This window comes from Cydia strobilella, chromosome 16 (assembly GCF_947568885.1).
Source record: "Cydia strobilella chromosome 16, ilCydStro3.1, whole genome shotgun sequence".
Classification (NCBI taxonomy): Eukaryota; Metazoa; Arthropoda; class Insecta; order Lepidoptera; family Tortricidae; genus Cydia; species Cydia strobilella.
This window is the reverse complement of record NC_086056.1, coordinates 1,895,193-1,903,646: the sequence shown is the minus strand read 5'-3', so window position 1 is coordinate 1,903,646 and position 8,454 is coordinate 1,895,193. Positions and strand designations below refer to the sequence as shown.

General features: G+C 35.7%; 1 protein-coding gene across 3 annotated transcripts in view; it reads left to right on the top strand.

The window, feature by feature from the left end:
• The first annotated feature begins 3,428 nt into the window (after positions 1–3,428).
• Positions 3,429–8,454, top strand: part of LOC134748344 (nephrin-like) — a 167,441-nt gene continuing 162,415 nt past the window's right edge. Inside the window, exon 1 of one of the 3 annotated variants that reach the window (XM_063683115.1) lies at positions 3,429–3,661. The gene's annotated coding sequence lies outside the window, so the exon portion shown is untranslated. The remainder of the gene's footprint in view (positions 3,662–8,454) is intronic. The other 2 variants (XM_063683117.1, XM_063683113.1) reach the window with 2 other exon arrangements.

The following is an 8,454-nucleotide window of genomic DNA, read 5'->3' as shown; positions in this document are numbered from 1 at the left end:
ACGAGAGTACGAACTCGTATTTGTAAAACTCTTGCGAAACAATATACAGTAAAACCTGTAAAAATGGAATTTTACGCAACCAATACTTATAATTTCATGTGGCCTTTTTCGACATAACTTTAGTTATTTGTTTTACAAAGTAAAGTTGTTGTTTAACCTCTCGTGCTAATATTGATACCCGAGCAAGCGAGATTTCAAAATTTAACCACGAGCGTAGCGAGTGGTTCGAAAAGTGGAATCTTGAGCGTTGCGAGGATTTCAAGGCACGAGAGTTAAGGCGGTTCCCTGAGCCAGAAGGCGAAAAATCTCTTTATATGATCCTGTTTTTCTAAGAGGCGTTGATATTCGTAGACGTGAAAAAAAAAATGTAGTTCTTGACTATATTATCTTTAATATCATAGCTGCCGATACACGAATTATGACACTTCGCTCGATACAATTAATTCCCAAAGTAACCTCTAGCTCGGACTTTTAATCCAACTTTACTCGGTTATTTATCATGTGATACTATAAACTTTGCCACCGAGTGAAACACAAACTTTTTCACCACACCAACACGAGAAAAATACTAACTTTCAAATATCAAACAAAATCAGAGAGATTTTATTCAAAATGAATGTTATTAAATCAATTTCATTTTTCATTCAGCCAACATAAGGAAACAACTCAATTTTTTTACATGTGGATAAAATGCAACATTCTCATCAGTTTTTGAACAATCAAGAGAGCCTTTACCAGCTGGTCTGCTGAAATAGTTATTTGTTATACAAGGGTGCAAAGTTGTATTTTACCCGCGAGTGTAAAATTGAAACACGAGCAAGGGAAAGGATTCTATAGTTGAGTTCTAAAATAGAATCCTGAGCGGAGCGAGTGCTTCAACACACGAGAAGTAAAATACATTTGCACCCGTGTGTAACACAAAACTTTCCCCCTCACTATAGCGAGAAAAGTGCAACATCCACAGACGTTAGATCATCTTCATCACTGGAATCACTTTTTTTTTAACGATATTATAACAGCAAACACTGGACATTCTGATTTTTACGTGAGTCGGTGAGAAGTGTTTTTAAGTAAAAATTTTGTTGACAATGTTGACATTTCTGTTCTGAGGCATGAAATGTCAACGATGCGTTTTGAAATTGCATCGACTCAACTTGTGCGTTCAGAATTCTATTTAACATCATAAAAATCTAACGTTTCTTATGGAATTTTAAGGTTTATGACTTAAAATTATTAAATAAAGCTAAATTTGGTATTTTTTATTAGATTCTCAAACCATTATCATTAATAATTAATATCGAACGAAACCATTATTATGAGCGTTTTACGTTTTGTTATCTGTCAAGCTACTTAAACACGCTCCATCCAAGGTCAAATTACTTTCCCCACATAAAATACGTTTTTCCCCGCTTGTTTTAAAGAATAAAAGACGGCTTTCCGAGCTATTGAGGGGAAAAATAATTTAACACAAATTGACCTAGTCCCCCAAAAAAAAAATGTTATACCTACATATGGTTATCGTATGAGACCCGATTATTTGATACACTTTTAAAAAACTTAAAAAAGACTCGACTCCAGACGTAAAACAATCAGAAGCATTTTAATAAAGCCCAGTAACATAAAACTGAGTCTACTTTTCCAAATCTACACTCGAGATCTCTTATTACAAATTTTAACCAACACTACTAAAAATCTGAATTACTTTAGACTTATCTTGCTCTAATAGATTTGTGAAAGTCGTTTCATATTTAACTAATTGGAAAAATAAACTCATGTTTCCAACTTTTCCAAGTATATTAACGGTAATTAAGTAGTAGAAATAAAACGTGACGCAAACAATCGAAGGTTACATCTATTTTGTCATATAACCTCCTAAGACAAAAGTAAAAATGTTTAAACAAATTCTTCTGGGTCTCAGGAGGATAATATAAATCGGAATCAGAATCATTTAATCGTATATTATCTTAATAAAAAAACTTCCGTGAGACATAGACATATTAAATATATTAATAACGGGTCACTCACGTGTTCAGTTTGTGATTCAGCGAAAAGTACGGGAGGCTATCGAAATTGGTCGTCATCCGAATTTTAACCGTGATTGTGGTTGGTCAGTGCCTCCGAGCTGGAAAACTGTTTTGGGTACTACGTCGGTGGACAGTGTGAACGAACCATTAGCGAATGACGTAGTGAGTGTTGTGTGCAACCCATCATTTGACAATAATGCCGTAAACGAGGGTAGTTTCTCGCCCCCCCCTGCCGCCACCGGCGCCCGCGCCGAGTCATCGGGCGCGGAGGGCTGCGGCCCGCAGTCTGCGCCGGTCCGTCACCGTCGACGCAAGCTCCTGATGACGCTACTCGGTACGGAGTGAAACATGTCGAGCGTTTTCGACTTAAAACACGTGAGTGACCCGTTATTAATATATTTAATACGTATATTATCTTGTCTGTTTGTCTGATTTAATATATTGTCTTTTTATTAATTATATAACAATTCAAGTCTTGGAGACCCTTTACATCTCTTAGTACTTCTGTTGTTTGTATATTTTTTTATTAGCTTTTTTTGTGTAATTTGACATTTATATTTATGTAATTGTTTTTTTTTTGGGTTAATTTTATTGTTTGTAAAAATTGACATGTAAAAGTGCCCCTGTGGCCTATTTGCTGAATAAATGTTTGATGTTTAATAGTCTATTTACCGAGGTGTGACTGTAGCTACCTATGAACAATAACGCGTCCCCGCCAGATTTCTAAAGAGATATTCTAAACAAATAATTAACATATCAATACATTCCGAACTACACAATATTAGCGGCAAGCAGATTTGTCTCACTAAGAAAAACTAAGCAATATTGTGGGCCTTATTCTTTGTGTGGAAAATACTAGTTTGTTATGTCATGAGATAATGATAAGATTACGATGTCAGGATCTACCACGAACACGGAAGTTCGCAAATTGCGGGCATCTTTCTCTGGCACTCTCATTACGCCTTAATTGGAGTAAAAGAGAAAGATGCCCGCAATTTGTGAACTTCGGTGTTCGTGGTAGGCCCTCAGTTAAGTTTTTCCGCTTTCTAATAGTAATAATGCATGCCTAGGTGTCAAATCAGAGTGAAACTCAAATTGTCGATATTTAGTGTGTTATTAAATAAATAAGAAGCATTTCATGAAGCTGTCTACCGTTGAATTTTCTGAAGATTTGCTGGTATAGTTTCTTTTTCTGTGACAAATGTCATTTTGACAGCTGATTTTACGATCAGTCAAAGAACAAAGTGGGATAACTCACTAATCTGTCAACCGACACAGTGTCCCATCGTGCCCAGCAGGAAAGCATTTATTTTTAACTATGCTGCGTAAACTAGAGGATTAGTGCACTCCGCTCAGTCCGCGAGCGGCGCGCGCGCTGGCAGTATCCTGGCGCCTTAGTCTTGGTTTAAAAAAAACTAGCCAGTAATCGTGTGCGCTTTACTTAGTTAAAAATACTGGCCAGTGACATTCGCGTGTGTCATGCCTTTACCTAAGGCTTATAAAGGTTGGATTCATGTCCGTATGTCTTTACTTAGTTGAAAGAAATTGGCAAGTTGATGAAACTTTTGTGAATTTGGATTTCGAATGTGACGGTTTGTGTTGTTTTGTGTTTATGGATGTGCATTGGATGTATTTAGGTATGTCTTTGTTATTGTTTAATGGTATAATTGGGGTTTAGTAATTTTAAAATAGTGGTAACTAATTGACACAATGTACATTTCAAGGGCATAAAGTTTCAAAAATATGTGTACGCTCTTACCTTAGACAATAAAGTCGTGTTCACATTTTTGAACCATTTGTCTGGATCGATATTTTTGCCTTCTGTACAAGATTGCCTGTCAAATATCAAGAGTAGGGGAAAGTATATGAAGGAAATGCTCAGAAAATGTAAAATCACAAACAGAAAAGATTTTTTTTTAAATAATATATGTGATATACTTATTAGGCTGTCAAAAGGCTGGCCCAGGAAAGACAAGAGTGGCGATTACTCCACCGATAAGAGCATAGCTCTTAAATATTGATAATGATGATATATTTAAAACTTGTGTAGGTATATGAAAGGCCGGCAATGCACATGCAAGTTGCTCAGCCCTCTGGTGTTGCAGGCGTCCATAAGCAACGTTAATTGATTACCATCATGCGATTGGTCTGCTTGTTTGCCTCCTATCACAAAAAGGTTATGTTATAAGCGAAGAAACGTTCATAATTCAAAAACTGGAAGACCTTCCATAAGATTATTTTTCCTAGCTCAAATAAATCCATTTTTCTACGATATAAATTAAACCTTTATTTAAGAAATTATTATATATCTAAAGTAAGTGGTTGCCACATTTTTATTAGAATTATAATAAATCTTACGCTTCATTCAAATATGTTTAACGTAACTGAATTAGTAATACTAAAGTGTAAAAAAGATTTAATCATCACATTAGCTCTGCTCGTAAAGGCTCTGTTTATTCTTTAAAAACTGATGAGAAAGTTGTATTTCATCCAAGTGGCTTAGACCTAATCTGATGCTAATTTTGAGTTGTTTCCCCATGTTGGCTCGTGAAATTGACATAACTCTTATAAGTGATGATTTTGTATGATACAAAATTAATAGCGTTCACTAGGATTTTATTTGTAGTTTGACAGTTAGTATAGTTGGTATACTTTTGTGTCACTTGATAGCAAAGTTTGTTTAACCCTCGTGTCGTGAAACCCTCGCAATGCTTAAGATTCCACTTTCGAATCAATTTTGGAATATTTCGCTTGCTCGAAATTAAACTATCGTGAGACATATTTTAAAATATTAAGATCAGTACGGTTTCACTCACTATTATTTTAAATCGCTTTTAGCGACATTTCGCTTGCTCTTTGTAATACAAATAAGTAACTATTTTGTCTATATATCCACAACAGAACTAACTGTTCATTTAATGCTAAGCTATGGCCATATACATAGATAAACAGAATATTATTTATTGGCAGTAGATCATCATATAACAAAACATTGCACACAGCGGAACCTTTAGGTTCATCTGTGCCTAATCAACCATAATGTCCACAATAACTCGCTACGAATCTTACTTATTTACAAACCCAAAAAAAAATCTTTAGCGCGATGTAGAAATCAAAGCGCTCGGTTCAGTGCCATCTAACTTAAACTTTGTGTACTACTGACGGTAATAGACAGTTAAGTGATTGAGCTAGAGACCGATTCAAACTTCTCATTCAAAAAACTTACATTGTGACATCGACATGATTTATAAATGATGTCAGTCGCCCGTGTGTCAGCTCGCGCCAATACAAATATACTACGGATAAGTACAAGCGAAATGCACGCGCGACTGACATCATTAATATAGCTTGGCCACAGAATAAATAATAGTACTAGGTACAGAAACTTCACTAATAAAACGCGTCTATGACGACATATATGACCGCTAGGTGGCGCAAGCGCGAACAGGCGTTCGTGCCGTAGCGGTGCGCGACAATTACTATGGCTACACACCAAAATTGGTGTGGGCCGCATGTACTTGTAGCGACGCGATGAAATCGCGGAGTGATCCACGCCTGGCTTGGCTAGGGACTGTCTCATTTCAAACATAGGAGAGAATCATACTGTTTTTGTCTTACACTAATACTAGCACCCAAATGAAAAGCACCTATAGTTATTTTTGTTCTTATTTACTGACAAATTGGGCATGCCAGACTATTGATATCATTTCGATTTCACAATGTAAATTTGAATTGGCTTTCTATAATCAATGCGTATGCGCATGCGTTACAAGGACGCAGGCGACGCGATTCGCGAACAAGCAAGGTCTAACGTCCGTAATGACGCGGTCTCACGCATAGGGGACTACCTGGCTAAATTCGATGCTTCCTCTCTGAAAAAGTGTCACGTTGCGGACAGATCTCCATGGTAACGTTACGTCAATGTATAATTAATGAAATGAAATGAAATTAATATTGGATTATTTTGCTATTATTTAAATTTATTTCTGACGATCACAGTGTAGATTCTTATAAATTGACATTAATGTAATTTGTACTGTAATCATCTAAATAATCTAATCTAATGTTTTCTTATGGCGTTATCACCCAAAATTATCGTCCGTAAGCCGACTTTACAGACAACCATATTTTTTTAAAGTTTTTTTTTTACTGAGCCCATATATGCCCATGGGGTTTTCGACCCACTGGAAAAAACACTTCTAATAAATAATAAATAATAAAGCCATTTATTCCATATTTCACATAAAAACGGTAATTACAATTCTGATGTGTTGTTATTTTGGTTGTTAGTTTCTTTTTCCCTAGGGTTAATGTTAGTATGATTAGTTTATATATTATAAGTTCAAATGAAATATGGACCCCTTATTGGGTAAAGGCCTCCTCCATCTTATGCCATGTTTCCCTGTCTTTGCCTTTATACATCCAATTGTTTCCTGCTATGTCTTTTATGTCATCAGCCCACCTTCTTTTTGGTTTTCCAATTTTTCTCTTCCCTGTTGGCCCCTTCCATTGTGTGGTTGTTTTGGTCCATCGTTTATCTGTGTAACTGAGATGTGGCCAGCCCATTTCCACTTTAGTGTGAGTGCATGTTTTAGCGCGTCAGTAATCTTTGTTCTATTTCTTATGTCTTGGCTTTTTACTTTTTCTATTTTTCTAATATGTAGCATGCTTCGTTCCATTGCCCGTAAAGGGGGCCCCATCCTCAACCAGCTTTTGCTCGGTCGTCAGAGACGCGATGGACAGGCACCGATGGAGGCAGATTACAAGAACCAGGTGTGGAGCATCCACATCCGCTGATGACCAGGATCCTCAGTCATGAGGGAGCGACCACAGAGAGAGAGTATCTATCTACATGTAGCATTGATAAGTGTAATACACTAGATAGACATCTATACTGCATCCTCAAGCGTTTAACATATCTGAACTGTGTGTCATTGAGTGGGTGTGTATATTAAACGAGCACTTACATATGACCGTGTTACTTCGAGTATAACACCGATTCATTGCGGCCTTGACATTGCAGTTGGAAGTTACTGCTGTTTATTGGACTATTACCAAAAATAATTGCATGTGTATTTTTGGGACAGCCTTTAGTTGCAAGGAGTTAATTTCAGTTGCTTAATTACTCGCTAGATGTCGGTGTACGGTGCTATTTCGCGATGTTAAGATTTTTTCGGGAAACATGACCTCGGCCGGTACTTATTTATAAAAGAATGTAAGAGATACCCGCTTCGCCGCAATTTAGATCTTATGCTACCTGAATCACACTTTGCATACTATAAGAAAAGCATCAACCATATCGCAATTAAAATTTATAATGGTCTTGACATAAAAATTAAGGATTCCAGTAATGTTAAGGAGTTCAGTGCAAATCTTAAGACATACCTAATAAGTAGACCATTTTATAACCTAGACGAATATTTTGGTAAGATATTTGATTAACAAAGACTGACAATTACACTCATTTTTTTTTTTTTTTTTTTTTCATTTTTTATTGTTTTAGACTTTTATTATTACTATTTGTAGAATTTCATGACGAATTAATCTGTATAATTATTCATTATTATTGTAATCGAAATGACCTCATCAATTTTAATTTATTGGGTATCTATATTTTTGACATGTATAAAATTAATTGCTTACCTATATATATATTCAAATTGGTTTGATACTGTGTATCCACTACTGCATGGATTCGTCCTTATTAGCAATAAAGATATTGAGTATTGAGTATTGTCAAGATTTTATAACAGTTGTACAACTTTCGATTTATTACAATTACATTATTGTATGGTCAGTTCAGGTGGTAAAATTGAGGAAATTTTGTAGACTTACGTAGAACGTTCCGTGCCTCATAATCAGAAATCGTAAAATTTGGAGCAATTCCGCTGCAACCTCCGTGTATTGGTATAAGCAATTTATAGAATTATTATCAGATCATCAATTAAGGTTGGTTAAACACTTTCGCTGCGGCAATTCGTGTACTTAACTCGATATTAAGCATCCTATGCATTGGTTCTTTCGAACTCATAACGCAGTGAAGGTGTTAAGAGGCCGTAGTCGATTTTGGAGCAAAAATGTAAAATTGATAGATTTAGTCGTTGAAATTATACACGTTTTGTTACGTAATATCTAAATAACAAGTATTGATTTCTATTAGCACGTCTTCTCATCTTGCCTTTTAATAATGAGGTCGCGAGCGTGCGTCACCGGTAATGCATGAAGACAAGGGGCAGTTTTTAAAAATTCATCAAAAAATCATGGTGGTAAATTATACAAATTGATGTATAAGAATAGTTTCAGCAAATGTTGTAGATTGTTTAAGTATCAAAATTACGTTGAAATTAAGTCGATTTTCAGAGAAATTGTCACTTGTTTTGAAGTAATTTCTGGAGAAAATTGATTTCGTCTAACTTTCATTTACACTACT